The sequence below is a fragment of the Macadamia integrifolia genome, chromosome 11 (assembly GCF_013358625.1).
Source record: "Macadamia integrifolia cultivar HAES 741 chromosome 11, SCU_Mint_v3, whole genome shotgun sequence".
Classification (NCBI taxonomy): domain Eukaryota; kingdom Viridiplantae; phylum Streptophyta; class Magnoliopsida; order Proteales; family Proteaceae; genus Macadamia; species Macadamia integrifolia.
Genome location: NC_056567.1, coordinates 12,343,807 through 12,352,822, shown reverse-complemented (window position 1 = coordinate 12,352,822; position 9,016 = coordinate 12,343,807). Strand labels below are relative to the sequence as shown.

The 9,016-nt window shown below is 41.7% G+C and overlaps 1 long non-coding RNA gene across 1 annotated transcript in view; it reads right to left on the bottom strand.

Moving 5' to 3' along the window:
- Positions 1-1,070: 1,070 nt before the first annotated feature.
- The window catches only part of LOC122092641, a 39,333-nt gene continuing 31,387 nt past the window's right edge, over positions 1,071-9,016 (bottom strand). Inside the window, exon 5 of the long non-coding RNA XR_006144246.1 lies at positions 1,071-1,322. This is a non-coding gene — a long non-coding RNA (uncharacterized LOC122092641). The remainder of the gene's footprint in view (positions 1,323-9,016) is intronic.

The following is a 9,016-nucleotide window of genomic DNA, read 5'->3' as shown; positions in this document are numbered from 1 at the left end:
ATAGGGAATACGCAAGAAAAAATAGGTGAACACATATAGTCCACGATGCGGTGCATGATGCAGTTCATTTTATTATCCACCTAGCAAACAACTAAGTCTGGAATATTATGCTACTACAACACATTAGGTAGTATCCTTGGTCCCTGAAATCACACATTGATCACCCAATGATACAAATGTTATACTTTGTATCAAAATTCAACTATAAGCCATAGGTGTCTAGACATAGCAGACATTGTGGGTCACTGGGCTGTCCAATTAGCTAGTTAGGTTGCACAGAGGGCATGTCAACTGCCTGTGCATCTGAGCCAAATGGTGGAAGAAAATAGGTCAAAATGGTGAAATAGAGGTCACACACATATCTGACCTTTGGCTATGTGGTTGGGACTGCTGGGGGACAATTTTTGTTGTCACCAACATGTCACCTACCTGATCACAGGCCAACCGGTGGTGTTGTTTGCAGCAAAATTGCATTTATGTTATGTGGGTCCCACATCCCTTCGGGCATGCTTCGGCCATTTATATGAGTTGAAAGGGCATCTCATACTGGTTATGTGGCACCCAACATGCAGATGATCAGGTGGGCCCACATCCCAGTACTGAAGATTAATTCAATTCCTAGAAAATGGTCCTTAGAGCCAAACAAGCACTAGTGGCTTATGAAATTGCCACTATAAATACCCTTCATGCGTTTGGGAAAGGGAGAGGAGATAAAAGAAACAAGAAGAAAGAAAGGAAGAGAAGAAGAAGAAGAAGAAGAAGAAGAAGAAGAAGAAGAAGAAGAAGAAGAAGAAGAAGAAGAAGAGAAGAGGAAGAAGGAGATGTGCTGATTGGAGCTGGCTATTGCTGGTTGCTGCTACTACTGGCTACAATTGCTGCCTTTGCTGTTACTGGCTGGCTGCTACTGCTACATGCTACATGCTACCTGCTACTGCTACTACTACTTGTCACACCCTGCTCAAAATATGGCTGACGTATATGGCACTGGATTCTCAACCCAGTCAGCCTGACAATACCTAGGATTACAGATGTAGTGTAGTAACCAAACATACCTTACCGATCACTTACCAAATTAAAGTACGCTTATAAGATCTATAGGAAGCATAAGTATGTGTGGTAGCCAAACTACTGTAATACTAAATATTATAGTTACAGTCCCATAATTAAATCCACAGGTAATATGAAAACTTATAACCTTACAATCAATTTTTCCATAATACATCATGTACACATAAAATAAATCAGCTATCCCTGCAAGAGTCCAGCAATTGCATCTTCACATCCGAACTGTCACCACTTCATCATAGCTCCAGCTCCAACATCTAAAAATAGATATCAATGAGGGGTGAGCTATACAGACTAGTGAGGGGTGAGCATGCAAGCATCATGCACAAATCATGAATGCCAGCACAATCCACAAAATCTTGCCATCTATCTCAAATGCAGCAATTCACATGATTCATTTTATTAATCTATCAATTTTCCATCTAATTACTAAGTCTCAAAGTCCATGGGTATAAGTGTAATAAGCAACATAGGTGGTATTGCCTACCCTGTACATTGGGCCTCAGAGATACAAGCTAGTTGCAACCAAGAGTCAGCTAGTCCTGATCAAAGCCTCAGTCCCCCAGTTAACCCCTAAATAGTAACCCCTAACAAACATGGTCCCTATATCCCACACCGTCATCGGGCCCCCATGTTGTCTAACAGCCATGCGTATAGTACATCGTACTATGTTGTGCCCTCTCAAGATACAATACGTTGTATCTGGGCATAGTAGTCCTCTATGACTTACCACCGAGTGAGATTAGCTAATACCTGACCCCCTATTGGCAAGACGTTATAGCACTAGAGATATGAGCCTAACCATATGCATCTATATGTATCCATCACAATCATGACATCCATCACAACCATCAGTGACCATAGATGTAAAACTGACCTCTGAGTCCATGGTACCAGAAAGAACCTCGGCCACACCTTGCCACAGACCGTCAATATTACATCCATTACCATGCACTATCACACTATCCATCTATAAATCTCGATCACATCCAAGTCGGTAAAACATACATCATGTAAAATTATATAATTTTATATAAAATAAGTTCATAACATAGAGATCATCACATACCACATGTGTAAGCAAACCCAAAACATATAGAAAACACTCCGCAAAACAAAACAAACACCCACTCATCTGATTTTTGCAGATTTGGTTTTCTTTCGTTGAATTCCCAATCACACATATCCTTACCATGTGCATTTCAGTTTCCTAGATTACCAAAATTTCACATTTAAATAAAATTTATTTCCAAAAGCACTTATAGAGTTTCCCTTCCTATATTTCAACTGAATCTCTGTACTAGAATTCACACTCAGTGGCTTAAGAGTGCACTAACCTCAAGTCAGTATTCCTTCTCAGTTGACCAACTGACCAGTTAGCATTCTAGTCTAATTCCCAAGGTCTGAGTAGGTCATCTAATCAACCTACATAGCCATGGAGCCCATTCTTGGTTTACTGGCTTGAACCTCCAAATTCTTAACTCATCATTACCTCACGAGGTATGTTTGTACTGCCCTGGGCTCATGAAAGTACCTGAATAGGATCTCAGGAACAAATAAGAGCAGTACTGACATTCCACACCTCCATACCTTTTATGGTAATTTCTTTCCTTATTCAGGTCACAATTTATGCCCTTATATGTTTTAGTCATTAATGGACAGGTCTGGTCACATGCACACAAATCACGGGCCAATTAACATGAAAATATTCCTAACAATCCTATTCTATCAAGGGCCAACCGGTTGGCCGATTCCCCTGGTAGAATAGGCCTTTGTAGCCCAACAGCTTTGCCTCCTTTTGGTAGAACTATGCCAGGCAGGTTCCAGTCTTTAGAATATGTTTTACCCAATTCTACTCACCTTCTTACACCTTACTAGTCCATTTCCTTACCTAGGTTGGGTCTCTATACACTGTATTCCATTGATTCAGTCTCACTTTAATCCAATTTTGTTCCCTGGAAATGACTGGCAATCATAACACCTGTCCTAGGGCAAAACTGAATTCATGTGTGGGCAATTCCCATCATCAATTTCATCCTATTCCAATTCATTATGAAAAGCCCTAAATTTTAGGGTTTCTTGGACAACCCAATAATCATTCGGGTTCCAAATTGGGCTCTACAGTTGGGGCTTTTGCTATAGTAGACTGTTTTGGGTCCCCACATACAATTCCCAACCTATAATTTCACTTTAATACTATCCCCTACCCCTAAGCGATCCCTATTGGAAATTAATTTCACAGCCTAGGGTTAGGGTTTACCGTCTCATCAGATGTTGAGTTTGTAGGAGGGTCAACACCAGCTGTATAATCCCATGTCCCAGTTTCTAAATACAGTAGCAGCAAGGCAATACCATATCTACACATAGGTGTGTGCAGCAGCAATAGCTGTAGCACTACCAACTGCACCTATATGCATAGCAGCAGTAGCCACATTGGAAATTACTTTAATACTATCCCCTACCCCTAAGTAATCCCTATTGGAAATTTATTTCAGTCTAGGGTTAGGGTTTACCTTCCCATCAGGTGTTGAGTGTGTAGGAGGGTCATCACTAGCTGTATAATCCCATGTCCCAGCTTCTAAATATAGCAGCAGCAAGGCAATACCATATTTGCACATAGGTGTGTGCAGCAGCAGCAGCTGTAGCACTACCAGCAGCAGCCGTATGCAACAACAACAGACCTCCCCTTCCCTTCTTTCCTTCTTCTTCCTCTTCCTTTCTTCCTTCTTTCTCTTCTTTGTTTCTTTTGAATTCTCAGCAATAAAGGAAGGGAAAAACTGTCGACCTTCCTCCTTATATAATGCTAAAGGTAAAAGCACTTTCAGAAAAACCCATTTTCCCTCTTTTAAACCTAGATAACTTTTTATAGAAAATAGGTTTCAACATGAAACCAACTGCATTAGAATCCTTCATCATGCCTTAATGCATGGTAGGAAGGGGAAAAATAATCCTACAAAGTGGTGGGGACCACAGGACAAAAACTAGATTTCTGGGCATTCTGCCACTGCAACTGGCTGGCAGGTTAGCCAGGGGCTATCCCATCGGTTGTCTATTGTGGGCTTCCCTGCTAACCCATCTTCTATCTATGGTATCCCACCTTATGTGGGACCTTCCTCACACCTGATAACCAGCCAAATCCCCTACCTTTCATCTCTCTTACTTATCCCCCACCAATGCCACTGTGTAAAAAATTGCTATTTTTGGAAACTTTAACTCTATTCTATTCAACTGAATGCCACCTTTAAGACTGAGGGGTTCTAGATCCAAGATGTTACACTACCCCTATTACAGCATGCATAGTCAGAGGCTATCCCACTGGTTGTCTGCTGTGGGCTTCCCTGCTAACCCCTCTTCTATCTATAGTATCCCACCTTGTGTGGGACCTTCCTCACACCTGATAACTAGCCAAATCCCCTACCTTTCATCTCTCTTACCTGTCCCCCACCAATGCCACTGTGTAAAAAATTGTTATTTCTGGAAACTTTAACTTTGTTCTATTCAACTGAATGCCACCTTTAAGACTGAGGGGTTCTAGATCCAGGATGTTACACTACCCCTATTATAGCATGCAAGCTGTTGTTGTGCATGTTGTTGTCCTACTGCATCTAAACTAAGGAGCTGCTGCTATGACAACTATTGCCCTTATTACTGGCTACTATTGCACTAAGTTGTCGCTGCTGCATCTCTGTTGCTGTCTATGAAGTGCAAAGTTTGCAACAAGCAAGAAACAAGAAATTGGAAGGCAATATTTGTTGATCCAAGTTGGGATAAGGTGCTGCTACCTCTCTACTATTGTCCCTACAAAATTAATGTAAAAATCCTACCTTTATTTGCGTATAGTAGGGTAATTGGGTAGAAAGTAAAGTTCAACAAGGTTTCCCAAGCATGCAGACACCTAGAACTGGGAACCTTGGACTGCATGCCGGGGATTTAGCTGGAATCAGTCATAGGGACTATATATAGTATGTTAGCATGCTTAATTGTTGTTAAATAGGGTAAGATGAAGGTTAATTATAATCCTTGTAGCCTTTTTCAGCCGAAATTGGGCTGAATAGGTAGGCTAAGTAACCCAGGGACAAGGCTTTTTGCCTGTAAGCCTAGAATTAGAGTAAATTCAATCACAAGGACTGAAATTGGGATTGATGGTAAGTTTTTCATGCTTTAATTATGGATTTTATAGGTCCCATGTGGTCCCTATGGGCCTCTACAGCTGAATTGAGAGCTATGGGTGTGCAATTAGCTAACGTAAGACTTGAAAGTGGGTTCACCTACAAGAGGGTACAATTGTTTACTGTTGTTCATATGAATTGAATATAATATGCTTGCTATCCATATTTTTAGGACAATGTACTACCCTTTAAGTTGTTCTTCAGTTACCTAAAAGCTGAGAACAGGCTATGCAAGCATGGGGGTTCCATTCTCAAATTGGAAACCCAGTTGTAGAGACCTTAATGGGTATAGTATGTTGTTGTTCATAATATTGTAATCATGTTCAGACCTTAGAAATAGTCTCAGCAGTTAATGAACGTTGAGTTTAGAGCTGTCCAATTGGGATCCATCTTCTCTAAGCAAGAAATCCAACTATGAGAGCTAGATTGGTTTTGTGGGTTGCTATCTATACAATTGGGACAGTGCATGTGACACCCCACTTCCCGTTATGGGAATACTAGCAGTGTGAGTAAGACGCTTACCCGTCTCACACCTCTACCAGGATCTCTGATAGCAGTACCTTAACATTCACAACCACACAACACGAACCACAAGAACAATTGCAGTGGAATTAGAGTATATAATATAGCGGAATATAAGTTAGATGGGGTAACATCTAGTGATAGTATATACAATTAACAGTGTTATGTCATTTACAACTATTCATGACTTACATACTATAATCGAAAGAATACCCATATAACAATTCAGTATCAAAATATCAAAAAGGGGCAATCGAGCCTCTTAAGGTGCCGAGTAGGCACAGATGTCACACACACAATCCGGGTCGTGCTCCTCAGCCTCTGGCATCCACCAGTTGGTCACTCCATACTTTGGTCTGGAGGGAGTAGAGTCACACTCTAGCAATACTACGGTGCCTGCATTATCATCTAAAAGCAACATATTCGTGGGGTGAGCTTCCAACTAGCTCAGTGAGGGGTGGGGTTCATGCACACACATTCATATATATATATATATATATATCATGATGTCATGACTACATAATTAAACACATAGTCCATGATGCAAATGATGCAATTCATTTGATTATTAAACCCCCAAACATACAACTAAGTCAGGTTCATGCTACTACAACGCATTAGGCTGTATCCCTAGTCCTAGAACTCGTATATTGGTCACCCAATGATACAAACCCTAGTCATGATTAAGAGCCTATCGGTCCCAGAATACGACCATCAGTCACACAGAAAATCCCTCATAATCCCTCCTTGGCAGTCATGGCACCGGAATCACCATCGGCCACGCCAGACTATTTCTCGCCTCTAGCAACAATCACATCATACTGCAGGAGTGGCATTCTAGAAAGATACATCGAACATTCCACTGTTGGGTTATCCAACACCTTACCCCCTGTTGGGAAGGGGACGTAGCATTGGGAATGTCACCTAACCATAATTTCTACATGCCTTGCATAATGATATAGTTAGTATGGAATATAATACCGGAATCACCCATCGGCCACATCGCATCCATTTCCAAGCTTAGCTAGCATACAACTAGTTGAGTATGGACTACGTGATACCAGAATCACCATCGGCCACAAAACATGTCCATTTCCAAATATAGTCCCGAAGTGCACGATACGGGAATCCCCATCGGCCACAAGGTGCAATCCGTGACTATATCTAATTCTAATGCACATATATAATGCATGAATGCAACAATCACATGGTGATCATGGTATTGGAACTACCTCGACCACACTGGATCCCATCACACATCTCAACATACATCATATGCCATATTTATAATCTCATATCATAATAACTCAATGAAAATAGCATGTCATGATATTCACATGTACAATTATCAATTAAAAACATTCATAATTTCTAACACGTGAGCAGTTCTAAAAATGTGAAACACTCCACAAATAAAAGTCAACCATCGCTCACCTTGTTTGTACTTGGTTGGTTCGGGTTCCAAGTGTATCAACTAGTGTTCACTCACATCCGATCTTGTTGTACGTGCTTATCTCTGTCCTATGTACAAAGGTGACCGGATGTCAATGTGTGTCAGAAACATCGAAGGGGACCCATAGGGGTTACCCCTAAAGGATATAAGTGCTGTCAAACCCCCAAAGGATATAGGTACTGTCAATTTTGACAGTGCCCAAAATGTTACTAGAAATATACACCAGAAACAGACAATTTCTATTGGAAATATTAGTTTTATCTTCGGTGGAGCAAACAAGGAGCTCCTAAGGAGCTGAACTTCATCAGAAATATACCACTGGATCCTGCCCATGCTATTTTTGGTGGATTCCCAGGAATGAGCCCAAGGATTTGGTGCTTTTCGGCTAGGGTCCGATTGTCAAGATTTGCTTTGTGGAGTTTGTAGAGGGTCTTTATACCTTCATTTTAAGCTAAAGAAATCCCAATTCCACTGAGTCATTTTGGGAGATACGATGATCGAGAGATTGAAACTCTAGGTTCATTTTTGGTCATAGGTGTTGTCGGAGCTCACCGTCTTGGTTTAAGCTTGACAATCACATGGGAGAGTGAAATGAACAGTCACCCGAACTTCGGGAGGTACTGGAATCGAAGCACACCCTTCAAACCCGGTGGTTCACTCCCATGCTTAAATGTACAAGCTCAAAATGAGGAAAGAGAGTAGTAGGAGAAGTAACACCTACCTCTGACAAGATTTCGGCAATGGAATGATGAGCCGAGAGCTTAACCAAGTTTCCCTCCTTCTTCTCCTTCCTCCTCTTCCTTTCTCTCCTCTTTTTGCTCCCCTCCATGTTTTTGGATAAGTGAGAAGTGAGAAATGAGCTCACTTCTCATATTTATAGTAAGTGATGGACTTAAGGTCTATTTGGCTGGGCACTTTTCCGGTTTAAGTGGATTATTCTATAATTCGGGACACATGTGCCCACCTCCTTAGACTCATAGGGTGTACAAGTCATGGGAAAGGGTGTGGGAAAGTGTGTGGGTTCATTTGGGGCTGCTCACAATGCAGGTGGTGGGACCCATAGGCATCAGAAACCAGTTGACAACACAGCTGGCCACCAAATTCAGCCTAGGTGCTTTCAGTGGCCTTGTTTCCGGTGAAGGTAGTGATGTGCCTTAACTACCTGATACCTCCTCCTGGTCATTTCATAGGGGGTTGTCCTATGTTATGGGCATGTCCTTCCGATAATTTTTTATACGTTCCAGGGCTCGGATAGGGAGGTGTTGGGTCACTTACCGCTTGGGGTCAAAAGGCTTGAATCCTCTCCAATTAGACTAGTATGAAATGCACAAGCTAGTGGGGTCGTCCCTTCCCTTCTTGTAATAGCCACCGTGAGCCAAAACTGGTTGGTACTCCATATCTCCGGTTCTAGATCTATCGCAAAAGTTCAAATTAGACCGGGTTAGGGCATGGGTGTAACAATGCATAGGTCTGCAACCATCCTAGTAATTTCCAAAAGTAGGTACCAGACCTCAAGTGAAGAGGGTTCATGTCCCAGAGCTGAAAACATAGCTATTGGGAAAGAGTTTAGGCAACAAAGTTGCTGAATTTGTAAATTGGGAAGTATGAGCTTACTAAGCCTATGCCTAGGGGTAGGTACATATTCTTACCTTAACCCTGTGGCTGACCATAGTCCAAACAGACTTGGTATGATGAGGGGAATTCTATTTCAGAGCTGGAACCACCATCCCAGAACTGAAATAAGACGAATGGAGAGGTTCAGAGACTCACTTTCATCTCTAACTCACTTTTGAACCTCAGAAGTGGG